We start from the raw sequence: 13446 nt of genomic DNA, 5'->3' as shown, positions 1-13446 counted from the left end.
GCCTCCATGTTCTTGCTGCTGCCTTACCCACCGTGGACCTTCCGCATTCATCGCTGCTTGGTTACATGCTGCTGCTCCTGCTTCTCAAAGTCACCACAACTATGGATGAATGAAATACTTAAAGCATAAACACTGAGTTAATACTGGTTCAGAGAAGTGGTGATTAAAGGACTTTAACCCCTCAAATGGTTTTAAACACACCTCTAGGTTTACTGAGGCTAAAATCCAACCTAGTTCCAAGAGGACCAGGTCTGCTTTTATGGCTCTGCTTCCTGACCACCAGATGGTATCCTGTACTGCTTTGGTTCCCTAGCTCTTCTGGCCACCTTTCTGACTTCTGTGCTTGGGCTGTGATGCTGAGAAGCAACTTTCAGGTTTAAGAAGTGTTATAAAGCGGAATTTTCCCCTTCCCTTTTACTTATGTATTCCAGAAATACTGACACTTCTTGGGAGGGACAGATGTGCATCTTCTTAAAATTCCAGACATCGGTGCTTAATGCTGCCTATTCCAGCTGCTCTGTCAGCTTCTAATCTCACAGGAAGCTAAGAAGAACTGAAGCATAATCATCCTGGTTGTAAATGCTACGTTGGTTTGTGATGCAGTTGCCCAGCAGATGGCTGTCTGGGGCTGTCGGCAAGACAGACAAACCTGCAGGTCCAAAGGCAAGGTCAGGCATGGAAGCCAGCACAGCAGCTGCTGCTGACAGGCCACGGCGTCCAATTGTGGCAGCTGCAACTTTTCGAGTTGGGCTGCAAAAGTTTTACATCTGTCAGGACAGAAAGGCAGCTAGAAGGCAGGAGCCTCTTCTTTACATCTGTCCTGCTGAGGAAGACTGTGATTCTCCAGGCTTGGTGATGAGCTGTGCATTGTAGTTAGTGCTCCCTCCCATCCCCATCCTATTAGTCTGGAGTGCTGCAATCTGTGAAAAAATTCTTGGAAACCAAGTCAGGGGCAAGTAATACCCTGGATTCAGTTCTTGGGGTTAAGAGCACAGCCTCTGCATTAGAGCACCGAGGAGCCTTCTCTGTGTGCTGGCTTACTCTGGCTGCGTCGTCACCACCTCAGGCTCGCCTGTCTGTAGCCATAAGCGGTATCTGCTCTGAAAGACTAAGAAATTCCCTACACTCTCTAATACTTCAATTGTTACTACTAGCTGTAAACTCTCTTCCTTCTGCCAAACAATCCTTTTAAAACTACTTTTTTAAAAGCATTTTTGATCCTTTTTCCAATTTCAATTATCCTAATTATATTCTTCCTAATCTGAAGTTTTTACAGAGGTTTGTATTTTGCATAATGAAATTCTGGCTGTTTAACATGCTTGGTTTCATTTGGTGCTTTTAGATAAGTAAAATATGGAAGAAGGAAATCAGGAATGAGGGGCTGCTTTCCAAAAACAGTGGTGGGAGGAAGGGAGCTTCGGGAAGGCAGATCAGATTTGCTTGCTTGTTTGAAAACTGAAACCCAGGCACCCTGGAAATGTTTAAAAAGCTGCTCAAGTGTCTCAAGATTCTGCAATACAAAATTTTCCATATCCTTTCTCCCTAGCGTGTGCAGCCTCAGAATGAGAGAGGAATTTTAGCACAGGTACGGTTTCCTGCACACTGAGGACTCTCTTGCTTTCAGAAGCCCTGATTTGCATTCAAACGTTATTTTCTAATTGCCTAGTTTCTTGTGGGAATCAAGGTAGCATATATACAGGCTAATGGTACACAGCAGCATGGGTAAGCTGGGTTTTTGTACCAGCATAGGACACCCATGACATTTGTCTTTACGTTCCTTGCACTGATAGTATATGTTTTTGCAATATCAAACCAGCATAGAGTTCCACAAAACGCTCGTGCTGTACATCTGCCTGGCCCATCCTGCCTTGACGGAAGTGATTTTTCCAGTGGTGATTCAAGGTGCCTGGAAGTGTTCCAGAAGTAATCCATGATACAGAAATTTTCCATGCTTGCCTTTCAAATCTTCCATGCTTTTATTTCTCTGCCCACTGTGTGCAAGTGGCTTTTGTGTACACTCAGTGTTGCTATATTGACAGAAACCCCTGACAAGTCAATTTTGATGATATTTGATTAATTAAAGGAAGCTGCCTGTGGGAGGATTGCTACAGACACTAGTTTGGAAAGGATGCCGCATGGTAGATCTTACAAATGGTAAGTAATGTGAAGAGGGTGCATTCACCCATATGCCTCACAGAACAAAACATGCAGTGTGTCCAGTGAGGTTATCAAGCAATATTTAAAATAAAAATACTTTTTATATATTGTGTACAATTAAGCTATATAGGTCATTGCCACAGAATGCAAAGTGCTTTAAAAAAAATAATGGAAGAACTGGTCAAGAACTACTGAAAACTGATATGGCTACAAAGTCTTGCACAAGAAGTTCCTGAATTGCAGTTTGATAACAACTGGGAGAGCATGCTAGGGAAATCATACCTTGTGCTTTATTTCTTGTGTTCTTTCCCTAAGCACATGCTGCTGGCCACTGTCAGGCAGAACAGACAGACCTCTGATCTGATCTTTGATAGTTCGGCTGGTGTTCTTCTTATGATATGATGGGCAAAATCCTGGCTAGTTCTGTGGGGTCTGCACACAGGAGGATGGGCTGGCCATGTACCTTCTCGATAACAATATACACTAGGACACCAGTTATGGCTTTGTATGTGCCCAGTTGGCCTCTAACAGTTTGGTTTCCCATTTTTACATTGTTCTTACTATCTGCTGCCTCTTAGGTATGAGGACTTCTCTGTCAGTAGCCTATTTCTGCAGGGGAGGGACCAGCCTTGTGCACAGCCTGAGGAAAGTGGCTTTCACCACTATACTGTTCATAGGATGACAGAGGAGTTGAGGTTGGAAGGCATGTCTGGAGGTGGTCCAGTCCAGCCCCTCTGCTCTAAGTAGGGTCCACTAGAGCAGGCTGAGCAGGCTGCCCAGAACTCTGTCCAGTCAGGTTTTTAATATCTCCAGGGTCAGAAATTCCACAGCCACTTGGGACCATCTGCTCCAGTGCGCAATCACCTTCACAGAAAAACAAGTTCTCTCCCATGTTTAAGCGGAATTTCCTGTATTTCAATTTGTGTCCTGTCACTGGATACCACTGAGAAGAGTCTGGCTCCTTCTAAAATCACTTCCATCAGGTATCCATACACATTGGTAAGGTCCTCCTGGAGCCTTCTCTTTTCCAGGCTGAACAATTCCAGCTCTATTGGCCTCTCCTCACATTGCAGATGTTCCAGTCCCTTCATCTTCTTTGTGGTGCTTCGCTGGATTGCTCCGGTATGTCCATGTCTCTCTTGTACTGGGGAGCCCAGGACTGGACCCAGGACTCCAGATGTGTCCTCGCCAGGGCTGAGTGGAGGGAAGGGTCACCTCCCGTGTCCTGATGGCTATGCTCTTCCTAAAGCAGCCCCGCAGGCTGGTGGCTGCCTTTGCCACAAGGGCATGTTGGTGGCCCATGCTTAACCTTTTCTCCACCAGGACAGTCATAGGTTTTGCTGCATGGCTTCCCAGCTGGTTGGGCCCTCCAGTGTCGACTCGTGCATCAGGTTATTCCTCCCCAGGAGCAGGATTTTGTACTTCTCTTTGGCAAACTTCATGTGATTCCTGTTGGCCCAGCTCTCCAGCCTGCTGAGGGCTCTCTAAATGGTGGCACAACCCTCTAGGGTACCAACCACTCCTCCTGGCTTGGCATCATCTGCAAACTTGCTGAGGGTGCACTCTGTCCCATCCTCCAGGTCATTAACGAAGATGTTACACAGTAGTGGCCCCAATACTCGCCCTGGGGTACACCTCTAGTGGCTGGCCTCATCACAAGTCACCTGGACTTCATGCTGCCGATCCCAACCCTCGGAGCCTGGCAGCTCAGCCACTTTTCACTGATCTAATCTGTACTTCATCAATTAGTCCAGGGGGATGTCATGGGAGACAGCATCGAAAGCATTGGCAAAGCCAAGGTGAACAACCTCCACTGCTCTCCCCCCATCCACTGAGCCAGTCATCTCACCATCAATGACTTTCCCACTGGTCTCAGGGGCCTGCGATTGCTGAGGCCGCTCCTGCCAGCAGCTGTAGAAGAAATGCCACAATAAACCGGTGGCTGGCATTTTGGAGCTGTCCTACAGCGAGTGATCTTTGTCCATGACCAGAATAGTCCCTTCCGGTGGCTTGCAGCCCCTGGGCAGGAATGTACCTCAGACATGCAGCGTGGGATGGTTCTCCTCAAGACATCTTGCTTCCAACAGTAACGCGTGACTGCACTGCTTGCTTGTACAGGCCACGGACAAAAATGCCTGCTGAGTCAGTGGCACCGGGCCATGTATGCTGTGGCGCTGTGCTGCTGCCATCGGGCGTGCTCTGCACCAAAGGGCTTTAATAACGCTGCTCAACTGTTCCTATTTGAAAATAGGCCCAGCTGCCCTGGCAGCTGTTTGCTGGGGACTTTTGCTCCTCACCCAGAGGATGGCAGGGACATGCCTGCCTTGCAGCCGGGGGCTTCCCGGGTGGGAAGGCTGTAGGGATTGCTGGGATTCCTGCCCCTTCCCCGCTCTCCGGGATGCATTTCAGGTGATCCAACCACATGCAGCTGTGTTCATTCATAACAGTGGGCTGACCATGGCTCTGTCTGACCCTGGTTTATGCTCTAGTTTGTCTTTCTGCCCAGTAGACCCTGTCCTGAGAAAGCCATCCCCAGTGAAGGAGAGGGAACAGGCTGCCTGATGATGGACGCTTGAAATGGAAAACCATTTCTAATTCAGGGAGATTTGTGTACAAAACTGAGGACATTTTCCATTACCTCAATGTGTTAGAATAGCTCTGCAAGTGTATCTCAAACCTGGTGAAAATGTAAACCTCACATAGAGACTGGACAGGAATTTTACTAACATGTCTCTGAATTCAGATGCTTCAGTTTAAGCTCAGGCAGTTCAGTTTAAGCAGTTTACAATGCATAGGTTCTCCCTAGGCTTGCTAGAAGATTAAGATCATATCAAAGTTACAGCAATAGGCTACAGATAAGGTTCACTTCCCTTTGCCGATGATAATTTGAATGTAGATTTGCTGAAGTACACAATGCTGTTGCTAACCCTTGGCATTGCCAGGTGGAAGGTTGCGATGTTTATCCCAACGAGCTGACTTCCCTTCTTCATCTGAGGCCTAAGCTCAAGCTTCTCCAGCAGCACCACAGCTCCTCTGGGTCTGAGAGAAGTTGCACATGAGCTCTGGATACCAAAGTAAATTTTGAGCTGCCTGGTCATGGATTCCCCAATGCTGAAAGCATTTCCTAGCAGCAACTATTTCCTAATACTGTTTCCTAATAGTTATTTATTGCTGGCAGCTGCTTGCTCCTTCCTCTCATACCATAAAAAAATTCTAAACTGTGATTTAGCCTTGAATATCTGTCCTGGTAGATTGAAAGCAAGGAAATAAATCCTCTGTCCCTTCCCATCTTTAATCCCTACACAGATTTCAGCAGAACCAGCTGAAATGCTGAAAAGGTGTAAAATTACAGTGAGTCCTCCTGCTCCAGCTAAGCCCACGTGATTCAGAAAAGCTCCTGACTGCCTGCATAGACAAATCCTAAAAAAATACTTCCCTCTGAAACATAATCCCCCTGCTCATCCCCCCCCTCCCTCTCCGCTCACCCTTGACTCCCTATCAATCACTGCCAGGCAATTATCTGCTTCGTTTACTGCCTCCTGGCTGGAGCCAAAGTTCAGGAACTGGCAGTTGATGGCAGGAGATCACTCGGCAGAGGGAACTCGCTGTTCTCCCAGCCTGGCCACCCATTTCCCAGCAGTGGCAGGAGTGCTGAGCTGCAAGGCATGGCAAGATTCTGCAGGGTGCTTGGACACCAGCTCTAACAGCAGGGGTGTCTTCTGGACAGGAGCATGAGGCTGTGCTGGGCAGGAGGTCAGAGCAGGGTCTCTGAGCACCCTGGGAGATGGGCTGGCATCTGCCGCCACTGAGATGGGGAAGATGTGTGGTTAGGGAACCCTGGGCAGCCCTCACTGTGTCTGTCCTTGCCCACTGCCCCAGCAGCTCCAGGTGGGGGAAGCTGGCCTATCCCACATCCCTGCTGCCTCCATTCGGCAAAAGCTGTATTTGGATGGCAAAGTTCAATTTCTGCTGGGCTAGGGAGGTATCTGGAGGTGGTATCATGGATGAGGCATGGTGACATGGCACCAGTGTGAAATGCCTGTTTCTCCTGAGATGAGCAATTCTTTGTGATATGGACAAGTTCTGTCATGTGCTGATGATAAATTGTGGGGTTTTCCCCATTTTCCTCCCTGTGGGTCCAGCTAAGGGGATGAAGCACCCCGCTTTCCCACATACCGTTTGCCCCAAAGGCACAGATCACTCATGGCATTTTTCTCATTAACACTCACAAAACGAGCATGCAGCTGTCCTGCTTGCCAGCACAGGCACATTTAGAGATTCCAGAGCTGTTTGCTGCTATGGGAGAGCAGCCCTTCCTGGGACAGATCTGTTCTGCTCTTTTCCCCCACTGCATCCTGCACCCCTGCTCTGGGCACAGGTGCAGGTAGGAGGTCTGCAGGGAAATGTCCCAATGGGAACCAGACTGTGCGGCACAGCTCCTCCACCTTGCACCCGCAAACAGTGACTAGTATTTATTACAGCTAAGGTTACTTTTTCTGGAAAGGATAAAAGCACACTGTGTCACTAAGAACTGCCTTACTCAGACCAAGGATCTCTCAGCCCAAAGCTCTGCCCCCAGCAAGGAGGCACAAAGCACCCAGCCGTACCTCCCCAGGGTGCCGCCTCTGGCTCTACCACCCACAGCCACACACTGGGATTTACTGGGCTGGAGACTGTATCTGCACCTAGAGCTCTAGACTCAGTTTTCATTATAATCACCTGTTGGACACCTTCCTGGTTCTGGCCTCTACAACAGCTGATTGTAGTGAGTGGCACTGCTTAATCACGTGCTGCTTTGTTTTAGATTGGCTGAATGATGATTTCACTGGTGTCACTTAAATCTTGTCTTGTGAGAAATAATAACAAAATGTTTCCCCTTCATGTTTTCTAAAATAATTAATGGCTTTCTGGGCCCTTCTCCTTTGGGTCCTTTTCCAAGCTGATGTCTTATTTAACCTCTCTTTGCAAAAAGCCATGATCCTCCTTTCCCCCTGTTTTGTATTTCTCCTAGTACTATATATCATTTTTAATGAAAAGTATTTTCTAGGTCATAGTTTCTATACAGCCATATTGATATTTTCTATTCTATTATCTATTCTTTTCCCCTGAGTACTGGCACAGTTGGTTAATTAAAATTGGTATTGATTTCTAAATATGCTGAAAAGTTTCTTTATTGAGTAGTTGGCTAATATTCTGTTTTCTGTAGGTTCTTTAATTAAAACCCTCTGGTCCATCATTCTGGTAAATTTGAATTATCTAGAAAAAAATATTTTACTATATTCATAGAACATTCTTTGCTGAAGGTGATGTGCACATTGGGAAAGGATGGGGTTTTTAATTTAATCCACGTAGCCTAGCAACATTTACACCATCAATAAACAAGTACTGTTTTTCTGAGCAAAAGACTGCCCAGCCCCTTCTTTAGTCTGACTTTGTTGGTAGTAATGGTAATATTGACAATGCCCAGCCCACTGCATTTAGAGTAGTCTTCTTACTTCATGTCCCTTTTATTCATACTTCAGCTCACCTGCTAAAGCTTTGCTCAGAAAAATGGTAAGGTCTTGAAGGGAGGTGTCCATGGAAGATGCTCATCTTGATTTTTATTATTAGTTTTACTTGCTACAGGAGCTGCTTATCATATTAGTCATATGGCTGTCCTAGAGTCTCTGAAACGTGATTGCTAGGAAACTTGTAATCTGTTAAATGTTTGCTCACAAGTATTTTCTGAAGAAAGGTCTTTGGCAGCTGCATGTCACTTCTGATATTTGCCACAATTCAGCTTCAAAGGTGAATATCTTCTCAAAATTACTGGTTTCTTGGGATGTCTGTGTTCAGGAAGGCGAGAGCTAACTGCAGTGCTCACCTGCGTGACCGTGGTGATGAAAACGGGAAATCCGATTTCATTACGTACTCAGATGCTTTCAATTGGACATAAAGAGTAACTCTGAGACTGATTAATTCATAGATCCGCAGAACGTATGGCCAGAGAGGCCTCACCTAGTGACCCCCAGCCCCAGGCAGCTTTGCCTGAGCTCTGCCTCCATCATTTAAGGACAGAGAGGAGGAGGAAGGTTCACCTGGAGGGGGTCTGTCCACAGGTTCTGCACCACCCTTCAGAGCCTTTTCTGTGTCAAATGACAACAGAAAGCTCTCTCAGTGATGTGATGCAGCACTACGAATGGCTGCAAGCCCTTCATGGGTACTGCCTGGCATCAGCTCAGCCTCTGCAAAGCCAGTCTGATCTCAGTTTCTTTAAACCCAGTTAAGAGATCACAGTTTGTGCAGACAGAGATGTAAACACCTTGGGATTCAGCAGTGATACCTGGCTCTGGCAGAACATGACACTTTCTAGGACACCATAAAGGGCTACAAAAGAATGGGGGGGGTTTACATGTTTTGGGGAAAAAAGACTCATTTTCACATAGAAGCTCGCTGCACACAGGATGCAAACCCAAGTGCTTCTCAAAGAATTTAAATACTTGGTAGAATACAGCTGGAAAGGCATAATCTCTTGTGTTCTTCCTGGGTTTTACTTTTTTTTTCTTATTTTTCTGTGGGATGTCTTTTTTTATTATTCTTTACACATCTAATTAATGCAACAGAGTTGCTAAAGTGTTACATGTAGGGTTTTTTTTTTTGTTCTACTTCAGATCATCTCAAGTATAAAGGCTTTCTTTAATAAATAAGCAACACAAGTAGTACACATTTTGCTATAATATGTAACTATCTTACCGAAACACTGGTTCTCCTGAATTCCTATGTATTAAAACCAATGGTCCTTACCACTTGATTTCATAAGATATCAGAATTTTTTACATATGCCATGAAATTCAACTGAAATTAATTCTAAATATACTTTTAAAAATTTCTGATCTTAAGAATTTAAATACTATTTAATGTTTTAATGACTCCTTTTTTATCCCAAGACCTTCTTTACCCTAAATATTGGTTAAGTGATGTCTTTTCATAAATAAATAAATAAATAAATACATACATACATACATAAATATGTTTCCATTTACTGAAAGCACGGGGCAGTCTTAATTTCTCTAACTTGTTCCAGTGACCAGAGTATTAATTTCCAAAACAGTGTTCCCTGAGACTTCATCTGGCCATGAAATACTGCTTCTAAGGTTTAGTCATGATTTTCCTCCTGTTCCAGTAGCTCTTGCCTAATCAGTTTCAATATGAATTTAGAGATGAATGAGAAATCTGTTATTCTATATTTGTCATAAGTAAAATATAACCTAATTTCCCTGAGGGCAGTTCTTCTCAGCAGTCTGGGAGCCTTCTCTATTTTACCTTTTTCATTGGGTCTTTTCCTGTAAAAATACATACCAGTATGTGAAGAATTCGACCTTTCCCAAAATACTGGCCTATTTTAAAGTACATTTTAAACTATTTGCTTTGACTGTGAACAGAAGCTGAACCCTGTGATAGGGATAACTGGGCAAGCAACTGTGTCCTTTAATATGAGGTACAATCAGGTCTTGTTATATTCAGCTTCTGTCTGAAAAGACACGTGTTTAATAAAGAGTGCCTGGCTTCCCTTAGCTTGAGCTGAAGAAAACAGCTGCTGGAGCAGGTCTTTCACATCTAGTACTTGATCAATTACTTTCCTGAAGTAAGATGACAGAAATGGATTGGTTTTCGTTTTGTCATTTTTGCCTTGTTTTCTTTTTTGATCTTCAAATATCTCAATTTAAAGGCAACTGATAATTATTTTGATTTTTTAAGGCTTCAGATGTGCTGCTTCTGATGGAGACAATCCCTGCGAGGCAAGGGGCTACCCCATTCCCGGGGCGGGGGGCCAAGGAGGACCACAGCAACCAAGGAGGACTGTGGGAGCTCCGAGGTACTGAGCAGCAGAGCCAGGTCCAGCTCCCTCTGCCTCTCTGCTGCGCCTGCCTGTGGGCCCCACCGACCCCTGGCCAGACCCTGGCCATGGCCAGGCTCTTGGCTTGCGCTTGGCTGCCATACCCAGCAGCTCCCCTTCCCTGGGGAAGCCGCCAGTCCTCACGGCTCCTGGACACACTCCCACTGTGGACACACGGCACCGGCCCCTATTGCACTCATCACTGAAGCTCTTCAGGACGATTGTTTCCATTTTGTTTAGCCTCCTCTCTCCGGAGCTCCTTCTCTCAGTATTTTTCAACAATGAAAATACACTCTTCCCAACTAAACCAACCTTCCCGCAGCTTTCTTTCTAAGCACCAGCACTGTCACTGTGCCGAGGTTTATACTCAGTAAGTTCCAAGAAATCCTCCCATACAGCTTTCTGGTTATTCCTCACATATTCAAATCCTCTGTTTTAGCTGTACTTTTGCTACTGCAAGAACATTTTCCATTCTTTTCCTTTTTTCCCCTTCACTTTCCACCTCTATTGAGTTTCTTATTTGCCATTGCTTTTTTTTTTTTTCAGCAGCTAATTATTGGCTTCTCTCTCTGGACTTTTCTTCTCTGTGTCTGAGACTTGGATTTTGATCCCAAGCAACTGGCATACATTTTCCCCTTGCTTAAAGCCTCTCTGTAGGTTAAAACAATTTTACAAAATGAAAGAAGATTTAAATCAGTGTTCTTTCTGTAACGGATTTCTCTCCTTTCAAGCACTCCTTGGATTTCCACAGCATTTCTTTTAAAGTTTGGCAGCAAGGTCTTGAGAAAATAGCAGCTCGTTGCTTTTGAGATAAACTCATATCTTTTTTATAATTTAATAACCCTGCCACTAAGTGGAAAATTTCTCTGTCAGTCTCTCCCTGTTATGTAGCCTAGGAAGCAGCAATAACACTTACCCTGTCAGCTCTGGGACAGCTCAGATTAAACAACTTTGCAATTGAAGTCACAGAATCACATAATGGCAGGGGTTGGAAGGGACCTCTGGAGATCTTCTCGTCCAACCCCCCTGCTTGAAGCAGGCACACCCAGAGCAGGGGGCACAGGACCGTGTCCAGGTGGGGTTTGAATGTCTCCAGTGAAGGAGACTCCACAACCTCCCTGGGCAGCCTGTGCCACTGCTCTGGCACCCCCACAGTAAAGAAGTTTTCTTCTCATATTCAGGTGGAACTTCCTGTGTTCCAGCTTGTGTCCATTGCCCCTTGTCCTGTCACTGCGCACTATTGAAAAGAGTCCAGTGTCATCATCCTGACACCCACCCTTTAGATATTTATAGGTATTTTTGAAATCCCCCCTCAGTCTTCTCTTCTCCAGGCTAAACAAAGCCAGGCCTCTCAGCCTTTCCTTGAAGAGAGATGCTCCACTCCCCTGATCATCTTGGTAGCTCTCTGCTGAACTCTCTCCAGTAGTTCCCTGTCTGTCTTAAACTGGGGAATCTGGAACTGGATGCAGTACTCCACATGTGGCCTCACTAGGGTGGAGTAGAGGCAGAGGATAACCTCCCTTGACCTGCTGGCCACACTCCTTTTAATGCATCCCAGGATACCACTGGCCTTCTTGGCCACAAGGGCACATTGTTGGCTCATGGTCAACTTGTTGTCCACCAGCACTCCCAGGTCCTTCTCAACACAGATGCTTTCCAGTAGTTCAGCCCCCAGCCTGTACAGGTGCATGGGGTTACTCCTCCTCAGGTGCAGGACCTTACTCTTGCTCTTGTTGAATTTCATCAGGTTCCCCTCAGCCCAGCTCTCCAGCCTGTCCAGGTCTCACTGGCTGGCAGCACAGCCTTCTGGTGTATCAGCCACTCCTCCCAGCTTGGTATCATCAGCAAACTTGCTGAGGTTACACTCTATCCCACCATCCAGATCATTGATGAATATGTTGAACAGGACTGGACCCAACACAGACCCCTGGGGAACACCACTAGTGACAGGCCTCCATCCAGACTCTGCTCCATTGATCACGACCCTCTGAGTTCTGTTGTTGAGCCAGTTCTCAATCCACCTCACTGTCCACTCATCCAACCCACACTTCCTTAGCTTGCCTATGGGAGACAGTGTGGAATGCCTTACTGAAGTCAAGATAGACAACATCCCCTGCTTTCCCTTCATCGACCCAGCCAGTCACGCCATCATAGAAGGCTATCAGGTTGGTCAAGCATGAGCTTGCCTTGGTGAATCCATGTTGACTGCTTCTGATAACCTTCTTTTCCTCTACATGCCTGGAGATGACCTCCAGGATAACTGCTCCATCACCTTTCTGGGGATGGAGGTGAGGCTGACTGGCCTATAGTTCCCCAGGTCCTCCTTCTTGCCCTTTTTGAAGATTGGAGTGACATTTGCTTTCCTTCAGTCCTTGGGCACCTCTCCTGTCCTCCACGACCTTTCAAAGATGATGGGGAGTGGCTCAGCAAGAACAGCCGCCAGCTCCCTCAGCACTCGTGGGTGCATTCCATCAGGGCCCAGAAGTATTTACATATGTACTGGTTTTGACTCGGATATTGGGCTAGTATGGGGTTGTGATTTGGATTTGTGCTGGAAACAGTGTTTATAACCCAGGGATGTTGTAGTTACTGCTGAGCAGGGCTTACACAGAGCCAAGGCCTTTCCTGCCTCTCACTCCACCCCACCAGTGAGTGGGCTGGGGGTACACAAGGGTTTGGGAGGTGACATGGCTGGGACAGCTGACCCCAACTGACCCAAGGGATGTCCCACACCATATGACATCATGCTCAGCATATAAAGCTGGGGGAAGAAGAAGGAAGGAGGGACGTCTGGATTGATGGCGTTTGTCTTCCCCAGTAAGCATTATGTGTGATGGAGCCCTGCTTTCTTGGATATGGCTGAACACCTGCCTGCCCATGGGAAGTACTGAATGAATTACTTGTTTTGCTTTGCTTGTGTGTGTGGCTTTTGCTTTACCTATTAAACTGTCTTTATCTCAACCCACAAGTTTTCTTACTTTTACTTTTATGATTCTCTCCCCCATCCCACTGGTGGGGAATGAGCGAGCAGCACTGTGGTGCCTAGTCACTGGCTGGGGTCAAAGCATGACAACATATTACAGCCTTTTTCCTCCTTCCTCATTTCAGGCAACTTCATCAATCAACTGTCTTCTCATTGATAGTTTTTTCTGTAGCTCTCTGACACTGCCACACTGCTCAGGCTCAGCAGGTTTCTCCTTGGTCTGGTCAAACACCATCCCTCAACATCAGCATCCAGAACTGCCTCCCATGATGCCAGCCCGAACCCTTGTTCTGGGAGTAGGGTGGGGCAACTCACCCTTCTTTGCCCCTTCCAGTCCTTTCTTGTCTTTGCTCTTACGGTTTCATTTCAGCCCAAGGACAACCAAACTGCATTCTTGAAACACCCTTTTCAGTAAGACATTTTCAATTTT

Source organism: Phalacrocorax carbo, chromosome 6, assembly GCF_963921805.1.
Source record: "Phalacrocorax carbo chromosome 6, bPhaCar2.1, whole genome shotgun sequence".
In the NCBI taxonomy this organism is placed as follows: Eukaryota; Metazoa; Chordata; class Aves; order Suliformes; family Phalacrocoracidae; genus Phalacrocorax; species Phalacrocorax carbo.
Note: the sequence above shows the minus strand (reverse complement) of the source record.